The following is a 10554-nucleotide window of genomic DNA, read 5'->3' on the forward strand; positions in this document are numbered from 1 at the left end:
CTGCTGGAGGCGCCACGCACGGACACCTCCATCCCCGGGCTACGTTTCAAGTTTGAGGTGGCAAGACAAGCAAGCAGCCCCAATCTCTGTGCCTCTGTGCGAGCAGTGCCATGGGCAAATCAGGCTGAGCAACAGCTTTCCAGGCTAGCCCCTTCTGGCTGCCAGCTATCTGGAGACATTCGCATTTTTGGAGCAGGGCTAGTGGAGGCACACGGCACGGACACCTTACGCTACATTTGAAGTTTGAGGTGGCAAGACAAGTAAGCAGCCCCAGTCTCTGTGCCTCTCTGCGAGCCGGGCCATGGACAGATGAGGCTGAGCAACAGCTTTCCAGGCTGGACCCTTCTGGCTGCCAGTTATGTGCAGACACTCACATTTTCAGAGCAGGGCTGCAAAACGAGCCCGGTAGGTAACCCCAATCCCCGGGTTACGTTTGAAGTTCAAGGTGTCAAGACAAGCAAGCAGCCCCAGTCTCTCTGCCTCTGTGCGAGCAGTGCCATGGGCAGATGAGGCTGAGCAACAGCTTCCCGGTAGATAACCCCAATCCCCGGGTTACGTTTGAAGTTTGAGGTGGCAAGACAAGCAAGCAGCCCCAGTCTCTCTGCCTCTGTGCGAGCAGTGCAATGGGCACATGATGCTGAGCAACAGCTTTCCAAGGTAGCCCATTCTGGCTGCAAGCTATCTGGAGACGTTCGCCTTTTCAGAGCAGGGCTGCGAAACGTTTCAAGTTTGAGGTGGTAAGACAAGCAAGCAGCCCCAGTCTCTGTGCCTCTGTGCGAGCAGTGCCATGGGCAAATCAGGCTGAGCAACAGCTTCCCTGTATATCTCCTTCTGTCTGCGAGCTATCTGGAGACGTTCGCATTTTCGGAGCAGGGCTACTGGAGGCGCACAGCAGGGACACACCCCATCCTAGGGCTACGTTTGAAGTTTCAGGTGGCAAAACAAGCAAGCAGCACCAATCTCTGTGCCTCTGTGCGAGCAGTGCCATGGGCAGATGAGGCTGAGCAACAGCTTTCCAGGCTAGCCCCTTCTGCCTGAGAGTTATCTGGAGACATTCGTATTTTCGGAGCAGGGCTGCTGGAGGCGCCCAGCTGGGACCTCATAAGCTACATTTGAAGTTTGAGGTGGCAAGACAAGCAAGCAGCCCCAGTCTCTTTGCCTCTGTGCGAGCAGTGCCATGGGCAGATGAGGCTGAGCAACAGCTTCCCAGGCTAGCCCCTTCTGCCTGAGAGTTATCTGGAGACATTCGTATTTTCTGAGCAGGGCTGCTGGAGGCGCCACGCACGGACACCTCCATCCCCGGCCTATGTTTCAAGTTTGAGGTGGCAAGACAAGCAAGCAGCCCCAATCTCTGTGCCTCTGTGCGAGCAGTGCCATAGGCAAATCAGGATGAGCAACAGCTTTCCAGGCTAGCCCCTTCTGGCTGCCAGCTATCTTCAGACGTTCGCATTTTCGGAGCAGGGCTAGTGGAGGCACCCGGCACGGACACCTTACGCTACATTTGAAGTTTAGGTAGCAAGACAAGCAAGCAGCTCCAGTCTCTGTGCCTCTGTGCGAGCAGTGCCATGGGCAAATCAGGCTGAGCAACAGCTTTCCAGGCTAGCCCCTTCTGGCTGCCAGCTATCTGGAGACATTCGCATTTTTGGAGCAGGGCTAGTGGAGGCACACGGCACGGACACCTTATGCTTCATTTTAAGTTTGAGGTGGCAAGACAAGTAAGCAATCCCAGTCTCTGTGCCTCTCTGCGAGCAGGGCCATGGACAGATGAGGCTGAGCAACAGCTTTCCAGGCTAGCCCCTTCTGGCTGCCAGTTATGTGCAGACACTCACATTTTCAGAGCAGGGCTGCAAAACGAGCCCGGTAGGTAACCCCAATCCCCGGGTTACGTTTGAAGTTCAAGGTGTCAAGACAAGCAAGCAGCCCCAGTCTCTCTGCCTCTGTGCGAGCAGTGCCATGGGCAGATGAGGCTGAGCAACAGCTTCCCAGGCTAGCCCCTTCTGCGTGAGACTTATCTGGAGACATTCGTATTTTCCGTGAACGGCTGCTGGAGGCGCCAGGCACGGACACCCCCATCCCAGGGCTACGTTTAAATTTTGAGGTGGTAAGACAAGCAAGCAGCCCCAGTCTCTGTGCCTCTGTGCGAGCAGTGCCATGGGCAAATCAGGCTGAGCAACAGCTTTCCTGTCTATCTCCTTCTGTCTGAGAGCTATCTGGAGACGTTCGCATTTTCGGAGCAGGGCTACTGGAGGCACAAAGCAGGGACACACCCCATCCTAGGGCTACGTTTGAAGTTTCAGGTGGCAAAACAACCAAGCAGCACCAATCTCTGTGCCTCTGTGCGAGCAGTGCCATGGGCAGATGAGGCTGAGCAACAACTTCCCAGGCTAGCCCCTTCTGCCTGAGAGTTATCTGGAGACATTCGTATTTTCTGAGCAGGGCTGCTGGAGGCGCCACGCACGGACACATCCATCCCCGGGATACGTTTCAAGTTTGAGGTGGCATGACAAGCAAGAAGCCCCTGTCTCTTTGCCTCTGTGCGAGCAGTGCCATGGGCAAATCAGGCTGAGCAACAGCTTTCCAGGCTAGCCCCTTCTGGCTGCCAGCTATCTTCAGACGTTCGCATTTTCGGAGCAGGGCTAGTGGAGGCACCCGGCACGGACACCTTACGCTACATTTGAAGTTTGAGGTGGCAAGACAAGTAAGCAGTCCCAGTCTCTGTGCCTCTCTGCGAGCAGGGCCATGGACAGATGAGGCTGAGCAACACCTTTCCAGGCTAGCCCCTTCTGGCTGCCAGTTATGTGCAGACACTCACATTTTCAGAGCAGGGCTGCAAAACGAGCCCGGTAGATAACCCCAATCCCCGGGTTACGTTTGAAGTTTGAGGTGGCAAGACAAGCAAGCAGCCCCAGTCTCTCTGCCTCTGTGCGAGCAGTGCAATGGGCACATGATGCTGAGCAACAGCTTTCCAAGATAGCCCATTCTGGCTGCAAGCTATCTGGAGACGTTCGCCTTTTCAGAGCAGGGCTGCGAAATGTGCCCAGCAGGGACCCATAAGATACGTTTCAAGTTTGAGGTGGTAAGACAAGCAAGCAGCCCCAGTCTCTGTGCCTCTGTGCGAGCAGTGCCATGGGCAAATCAGGCTGAGCAACAGCTTTCCTGTATATCTCCTTCTGTCTGCGAGCTATCTGGAGACGTTCGCATTTTCGGAGCAGGGCTACTGGAGGCGCACAGCAGGGACACACCCCATCCTAGGGCTACGTTTGAAGTTTCAGGTGGCAAAACAAGCAAGCAGCACCAATCTCTGTGCCTCTGTGCGAGCAGGGCCTTGGGCAGATGAGGCTGAGCAACAGCTTTCCAGGCTAGCCCCTTCTGCCTGAGAGTTATCTGGAGACATTCGTATTTTCTGAGCAGGGCTGCTGGTGGCGCCACGCACGGACACATCCATCCCCGGGATACGTTTCAAGTTTGAGGTGGCATGACAAGCAAGAAGCCCCTGTCTCTTTGCCTCTGTGCGAGCAGTGCCATGGGCAAATCAGGCTGAGCAACAGCTTTCCAGGCTAGCCCCTTCTGGCTGCCAGCTATCTTCAGACGTTCGCATTTTCGGAGCAGGGCTAGTGGAGGCACCCGGCACGGACACCTTACGCTACATTTGAAGTTTGAGGTGGCAAGACAAGTAAGCAGTCCCAGTCTCTGTGCCTCTCTGCGAGCAGGGCCATGGACAGATGAGGCTGAGCAACACCTTTCCAGGCTAGCCCCTTCTGGCTGCCAGTTATGTGCAGACACTCACATTTTCAGAGCAGGGCTGCAAAACGAGCCCGGTAGATAACCCCAATCCCCGGGTTACGTTTGAAGTTTGAGGTGGCAAGACAAGCAAGCAGCCCCAGTCTCTCTGCCTCTGTGCGAGCAGTGCAATGGGCACATGATGCTGAGCAACAGCTTTCCAAGATAGCCCATTCTGGCTGCAAGCTATCTGGAGACGTTCGCCTTTTCAGAGCAGGGCTGCGAAATGTGCCCAGCAGGGACCCATAAGATACGTTTCAAGTTTGAGGTGGTAAGACAAGCAAGCAGCCCCAGTCTCTGTGCCTCTGTGCGAGCAGTGCCATGGGCAAATCAGGCTGAGCAACAGCTTTCCTGTATATCTCCTTCTGTCTGCGAGCTATCTGGAGACGTTCGCATTTTCGGAGCAGGGCTACTGGAGGCGCACAGCAGGGACACACCCCATCCTAGGGCTACGTTTGAAGTTTCAGGTGGCAAAACAAGCAAGCAGCACCAATCTCTGTGCCTCTGTGCGAGCAGGGCCTTGGGCAGATGAGGCTGAGCAACAGCTTTCCAGGCTAGCCCCTTCTGCCTGAGAGTTATCTGGAGACATTCGTATTTTCGGAGCAGGGCTGCTGGAGGCGCCCAGCTGGGACACCTTATGCTACATTTGAAGTTTGAGGTGGCAAGACAAGCAAGCAGCCCCAGTCTCTGTGCCTGTGTGCGAGCAGTGCCATGGGCAGATGAGGCTGAGCAACAGCTTCCCAGGCTAGCCCCTTCTGCCTGAGAGTTATCTGGAGACATTCGTATTTTCTGAGCAGGGCTGCTGGAGGCGCCACGCACGGACACCTCCATCCCCGGGCTACGTTTCAAGTTTGAGGTGGCAAGACAAGCAAGCAGCCCCAGTCTCTTTGCCTCTTTGCGAGCAGTGCCATGGGCAAATCAGGCTGAGCAACAGCTTTCCAGGCTAGCCCCTTCTGGCTGCCAGCTATCTGGAGACATTCGCATTTTTGGAGCAGGGCAGGTGGAGGCACCCGGCACGGACACCTTACGCTACATTTGAAGTTTGAGGTGGCAAGACAAGTAAGCAGTCCCAGTCTCTGTGCCTCTCTGCGAGCAGGGCCATGGACAGATGAGGCTGAGCAACACCTTTCCAGGCTAGCCCCTTCTGGCTGCCAGTTATGTGCAGACACTCACATTTTCAGAGCAGGGCTGCAAAAAGAGCCCGGTAGATAACACCAATCCCCGGGTTACGTTTGAAGTTTGAGATGGCAAGACAAGCAAGCAGCCCCAGTCTCTCTGCCTCTGTGCGAGCAGTGCAATGGGCACATGATGCTGAGCAACAGCTTTCCAAGATAGCCCATTCTGGCTGCAAGCTATCTGGAGACGTTCGCCTTTTCAGAGCAGGGCTGCGAAATGTGCCCAGCAGGGACCCATAAGATACGTTTCAAGTTTGAGGTGGTAAGACAAGCAAGCAGCCCCAGTCTCTGTGCCTCTGTGCGAGCAGTGCCATGGGCAAATAAGGCTGAGCAACAGCTTTCCTGTCTATCTCCTTCTGTCTGCGAGCTATCTGGAGACATTCGCATTTTCGGAGCAGGGCTACTGGAGGCGCACAGCAGGGACACACCCCATCCTAGGGCTACGTTTGAAGTTTCAGGTGGCAAAACAAGCAAGCAGCACCAATCTCTGTGCCTCTGTGCGAGCAGGGCCTTGGGCAGATGAGGCTGAGCAACAGCTTTCCAGGCTAGCCCCTTCTGCCTGAGAGTTATCTGGAGACATTCGTATTTTCGGAGCAGGGCTGCTGGAGGCGCCCAGCTGGGACACCTCATGCTACATTTGAAGTTTGAGGTGGCAAGACAAGCAAGCAGCCCCAGTCTCTGTGCCTGTGTGCGAGCAGTGCCATGGGCAGATGAGGCTGAGCAACAGCTTCCCAGGCTAGCCCCTTCTGCCTGAGAGTTATCTGGAGACATTCGTATTTTCTGAGCAGGGCTGCTGGAGGCGCCACGCACGGACACCTCCATCCCCGGGCTACGTTTCAAGTTTGAGGTGGCAAGACAAGCAAGCAGCCCCAATCTCTGTGCCTCTGTGCGAGCAGTGCCATGGGCAAATCAGGCTGAGCAACAGCTTTCCAGGCTAGCCCCTTCTGGCTGCCAGCTATCTGGAGACATTCGCATTTTTGGAGCAGGGCTAGTGGAGGCACACGGCACGGACACCTTACGCTACATTTGAAGTTTAAGGTGGCAAGACAAGTAAGCAGCCCCAGTCTCTGTGCCTCTCTGCGAGCAGGGCCATGAACAGATGAGGCTGAGCAACAGCTTTCCAGGCTAGCCCCTTCTGGCTGCCAGTTATGTGCAGACACTCACATTTTCAGAGCAGGGCTGCAAAACGAGCCCGGTAGGTAACCCCAATCCCCGGGTTACGTTTGAAGTTCAAGGTGTCAAGACAAGCAAGCAGCCCCAGTCTCTCTGCCTCTGTGCGAGCAGTGCCATGGGCAGATGAGGCTGAGCAACAGCTTCCCGGTAGATAACCCCAATCCCCGGGTTACGTTTGAAGTTTGAGGTGGCAAGACAAGCAAGCAGCCCCAGTCTCTCTGCCTCTGTGCGAGCAGTGCAATGGGCACATGATGCTGAGCAAAAGCTTTCCAAGATAGCCCATTCTGGCTGCAAGCTATCTGGAGACGTTCGCCTTTTCAGAGCAGGGCTGCGAAACGTTTCAAGTTTGAGGTGGTAAGACAAGCAAGCAGCCCCAGTCTCTGTGCCTCTGTGCGAGCAGTGCCATGGGCAAATCAGGCTGAGCAACAGCTTCCCTGTATATCTCCTTCTGTCTGCGAGCTATCTGGAGACGTTCGCATTTTCGGAGCAGGGCTACTGGAGGCGCACAGCAGGGACACACCCCATCCTAGGGCTACGTTTGAAGTTTCAGGTGGCAAAACAAGCAAGCAGAACCAATCTCTGTGCCTCTGTGCGAGCAGGGCCTTGGGCAGATGAGGCTGAGCAACAGCTTTCCAGGCTAGCCCCTTCTGCCTGAGAGTTATCTGGAGACATTCGTATTTTCGGAGCAGGGCTGCTGGAGGCGCCCAGCTGGGACCCCATAAGCTACATTTGAAGTTTGAGGTGGCAAGACAAGCAAGCAGCCCCAGTCTCTGTGCCTCTGTGCGAGCAGTGCCATGGGCAGATGAGGCTGAGCAAAAGCTTTCCAGGCTAGCCCCTTCTGCCTGAGAGTTATCTGGAGACATTCGTATTTTCGGAGCAGGGCTGCTGGAGGCGCCCAGCTGGGACACCTTATGCTACATTTGAAGTTTGAGGTGGCAAGACAAGCAAGCAGCCCCAGTCTCTGTGCCTCTCTGCGAGCAGTGCCATGGGCAAATCAGGCTGAGCCACAGCTTTCCAGGCTAGCCCCTTCTGGCTTCCAGCTATCTGGAGACGTTCGCATTTTCGGAGCAGGGCTACTGGAGGCACACGGCACGGACACCTTACGCTACATTTGAAGTTTGAGGTGGCAAGACAAGTAAGCAGCCCCAGTCTCTGTGCCTCTCTGCGAGCAGGGCCATGGACAGATGAGGCTGAGCAACACCTTTCCAGGCTAGCCCCTTCTGGCTGCCAGTTATGTGCAGACACTCACATTTTCAGAGCAGGGCTGCAAAAAGAGCCCGGTAGATAACCCCAATCCCCGGGTTACGTTTGAAGTTTGAGGTGGCAAGACAAGCAAGCAGCCCCAGTCTCTCTGCCTCTGTGCGAGCAGTGCAATGGGCACATGATGCTGAGCAACAGCTTTCCAAGATAGCCCATTCTGGCTGCAAGCTATCTGGAGACGTTCGCCTTTTCAGAGCAGGGCTGCGAAATGTGCCCAGCAGGGACCCATAAGATACGTTTCAAGTTTGAGGTGGTAAGACAAGCAAGCAGCCCCAGTCTCTGTGCCTCTGTGCGAGCAGTGCCATGGGCAAATCAGGCTGAGCAACAGCTTTCCTGTATATCTCCTTCTGTCTGCGAGCTATCTGGAGACGTTCGCATTTTCGGAGCAGGGCTACTGGAGGCGCACAGCAGGGACACACCCCATCCTAGGGCTACGTTTGAAGTTTCAGGTGGCAAAACAAGCAAGCAGCACCAATCTCTGTGCCTCTGTGCGAGCAGGGCCTTGGGCAGATGAGGCTGAGCAACAGCTTTCCAGGCTAGCCCCTTCTGCCTGAGAGTTATCTGGAGACATTCGTATTTTCGGAGCATGGCTGCTGGAGGCGCCCAGCTGGGACCCCATAAGCTACATTTGAAGTTTGAGGTGGCAAGACAAGCAAGCAGCCCCAGTCTCTGTGCCTCTGTGCGAGCAGTGCCATGGGCAGATGAGGCTGAGCAACAGCTTTCCAGGCTAGCCCCTTCTGCCTGAGAGTTATCTGGAGACATTCGTATTTTCGGAGCAGGGCTGCTGGAGGCGCCCAGCTGGGACACCTTATGCTACATTTGAAGTTTGAGGTGGCAAGACAAGCAAGCAGCCCCAGTCTCTGTGCCTCTGTGCGAGCAGTGCCATGGGCAGATGAGGCTGAGGAACAGCTTCCCAGGCTAGCCCCTTCTGCCTGAGAGTTATCTGGAGACATTCGTATTTTCTGAGCAGGGCTGCTGGAGGCGCCACGCACGGACACCTCCATCCCCGGGCTACGTTTCAAGTTTGAGGTGGCAAGACAAGCAAGCAGCCCCAGTCTCTTTGCCTCTGTGCGAGCAGTGCCATGGGCAAATCGGGCTGAGCAACAGCTTTCCAGGCTAGCCCCTTCTGGCTGCCAGCTATCTTCAGACGTTCGCATTTTCGGAGCAGGGCTAGTGGAGGCACCCGGCACGGACACCTTACGCTACATTTGAAGTTTAGGTAGCAAGACAAGCAAGCAGCTCCAGTCTCTGTGCCTCTGTGCGAGCAGTGCCATGGGCAAATCAGGCTGAGCAACAGCTTTCCAGGCTAGCCCCTTCTGGCTGCCAGCTATCTGGAGACATTCGCATTTTTTGAGCAGGGCTAGTGGAGGCACACGGCACGGACACCTTACGCTACATTTGAAGTTTGAGGTGGCAAGACAAGTAAGCAGCCCCAGTCTCTGTGCCTCTCTGCGAGCAGGGCCATGGACAGATGAGGCTGAGCAACAGCTTTCCAGGCTAGCCCCTTCTGGCTGCCAGTTATGTGCAGACACTCACATTTTCAGAGCAGGGCTGCAAAACGAGCCCGGTAGGTACCCCCAATCCCCGGGTTACGTTTGAAGTTCAAGGTGTCAAGACAAGCAAGCAGCCCCAGTCTCTCTGCCTCTGTGCGAGCAGTGCCATGGGCAGATGAGGCTGAGCAACAGCTTCCCAGGCTAGCCCCTTCTGCGTGAGACTTATCTGGAGACATTCGTATTTTCCGAGAAGGGCTGCTGGAGGCGCCAGGCACGGACACCCCCATCCCAGGGCTACGTTTAAATTTTGAGGTGGTAAGACAAGCAAGCAGCCCCAGTCTCTGTGCCTCTGTGCGAGCAGTGCCATGGGCAAATCAGGCTGAGCAATAGCTTTCCTGTCTATGTCCTTCTGTCTGCGAGCTATCTGGAGACTTTCGATTTTTCGGAACAGGGCTACTGGAGACGCACAGCAGGGACCCACCCCATCCTAGGGCTACGTTTGAAGTTTCAGGTGGCAAAACAAGCAAGCAGCACCAATCTCTGTGCCTCTGTGCGAGCAGGGCCATGGGCAGATGAGGCTGAGCAACAGCTTTCCAGGCTAGCCCCTTCTGGCTGCCAGTTATGTGCAGACACTCACATTTTCAGAGCAGGGCTGCATAACGAGCCCGGTAGGTAACCCCAATCCCCGGGTTACGTTTGAAGTTTGAGGTGGCAAGACAAGCAAGAGCCCCAGTCTCTGTGCCTCTGTGTGAGCAGTGCCATGGGCAGATGAGGCTGAGCAACAGCTTCCCAGGCTAGCCCCTTCTGCCTGAGAGTTATCTGGAGACATTCGTATTTTCGGAGCAGGGCTGCTGGAGGTGCCCAGCTGGGACACCATATGCTACATTTGAAGTTTGAGGTGGCAAGACAAGTAAGCAGTCCCAGTCTCTGTGCCTCTCTGCGAGCAGGGCCATGGACAGATGAGGCTGAGCAACAGCTTTCCAGGCTAGCCCCTTCTGGCTGCCAGTTATGTGCAGACACTCACATTTTCAGAGCAGGGCTGCAAAACAAGCCCGGTAGGTAACCCCAATCCCCGGGTTATGTTTGAAGTTTGAGGTGTCAAGACAAGCAAGCAGCCCCAGTCTCTCTGCCTCTGTGCGAGCAGTGCCATGGGCAGATGAGGCTGAGCAACAGCTTTCCAGGATAGCCCATTCTGGCTGCAAGCTATCTGGAGACGTTCGCCTTTTCAGAGCAGGGCTGCGAAATGTGCCCAGCAGGGACCCCCTAAGATACGTTTCAAGTTTGAGTGGGTAAGACAAGCAAGCTGCCCCGGTCTCTTTGCCTCTGTGCGAGCAGTGCCATGGGCAAATCAGGCTGAGCCACAGCTTTCCAGGCTAGCCCCTTCTGGCTTCCAGCTATCTGGAGACGTTCGCATTTTCGGAGCAGGGCTACTGGAGGCACCCGGCACGGACATCTTACGCTACATTTGAAGTTTAGGTAGCAAGACAAGCAAGCAGCCCCAGTCTCTGTGCCTCTGTGCGAGCAGTGCCATGGGCAAATCAGGCTGAGCAACAGCTTTCCAGGCTAGCCCCTTCTGCCTGCCAGCTTTCTGCAGACATTAGCATTGTCAGAGCAGGTCTGCTGGAGGCACGCGACAGGTACCCCCTAAGATACGTTTGAACTTTGAGGTGGCA

This window comes from Opisthocomus hoazin, chromosome 5, assembly GCF_030867145.1.
Source record: "Opisthocomus hoazin isolate bOpiHoa1 chromosome 5, bOpiHoa1.hap1, whole genome shotgun sequence".
Taxonomy (NCBI): Eukaryota; Metazoa; Chordata; class Aves; order Opisthocomiformes; family Opisthocomidae; genus Opisthocomus; species Opisthocomus hoazin.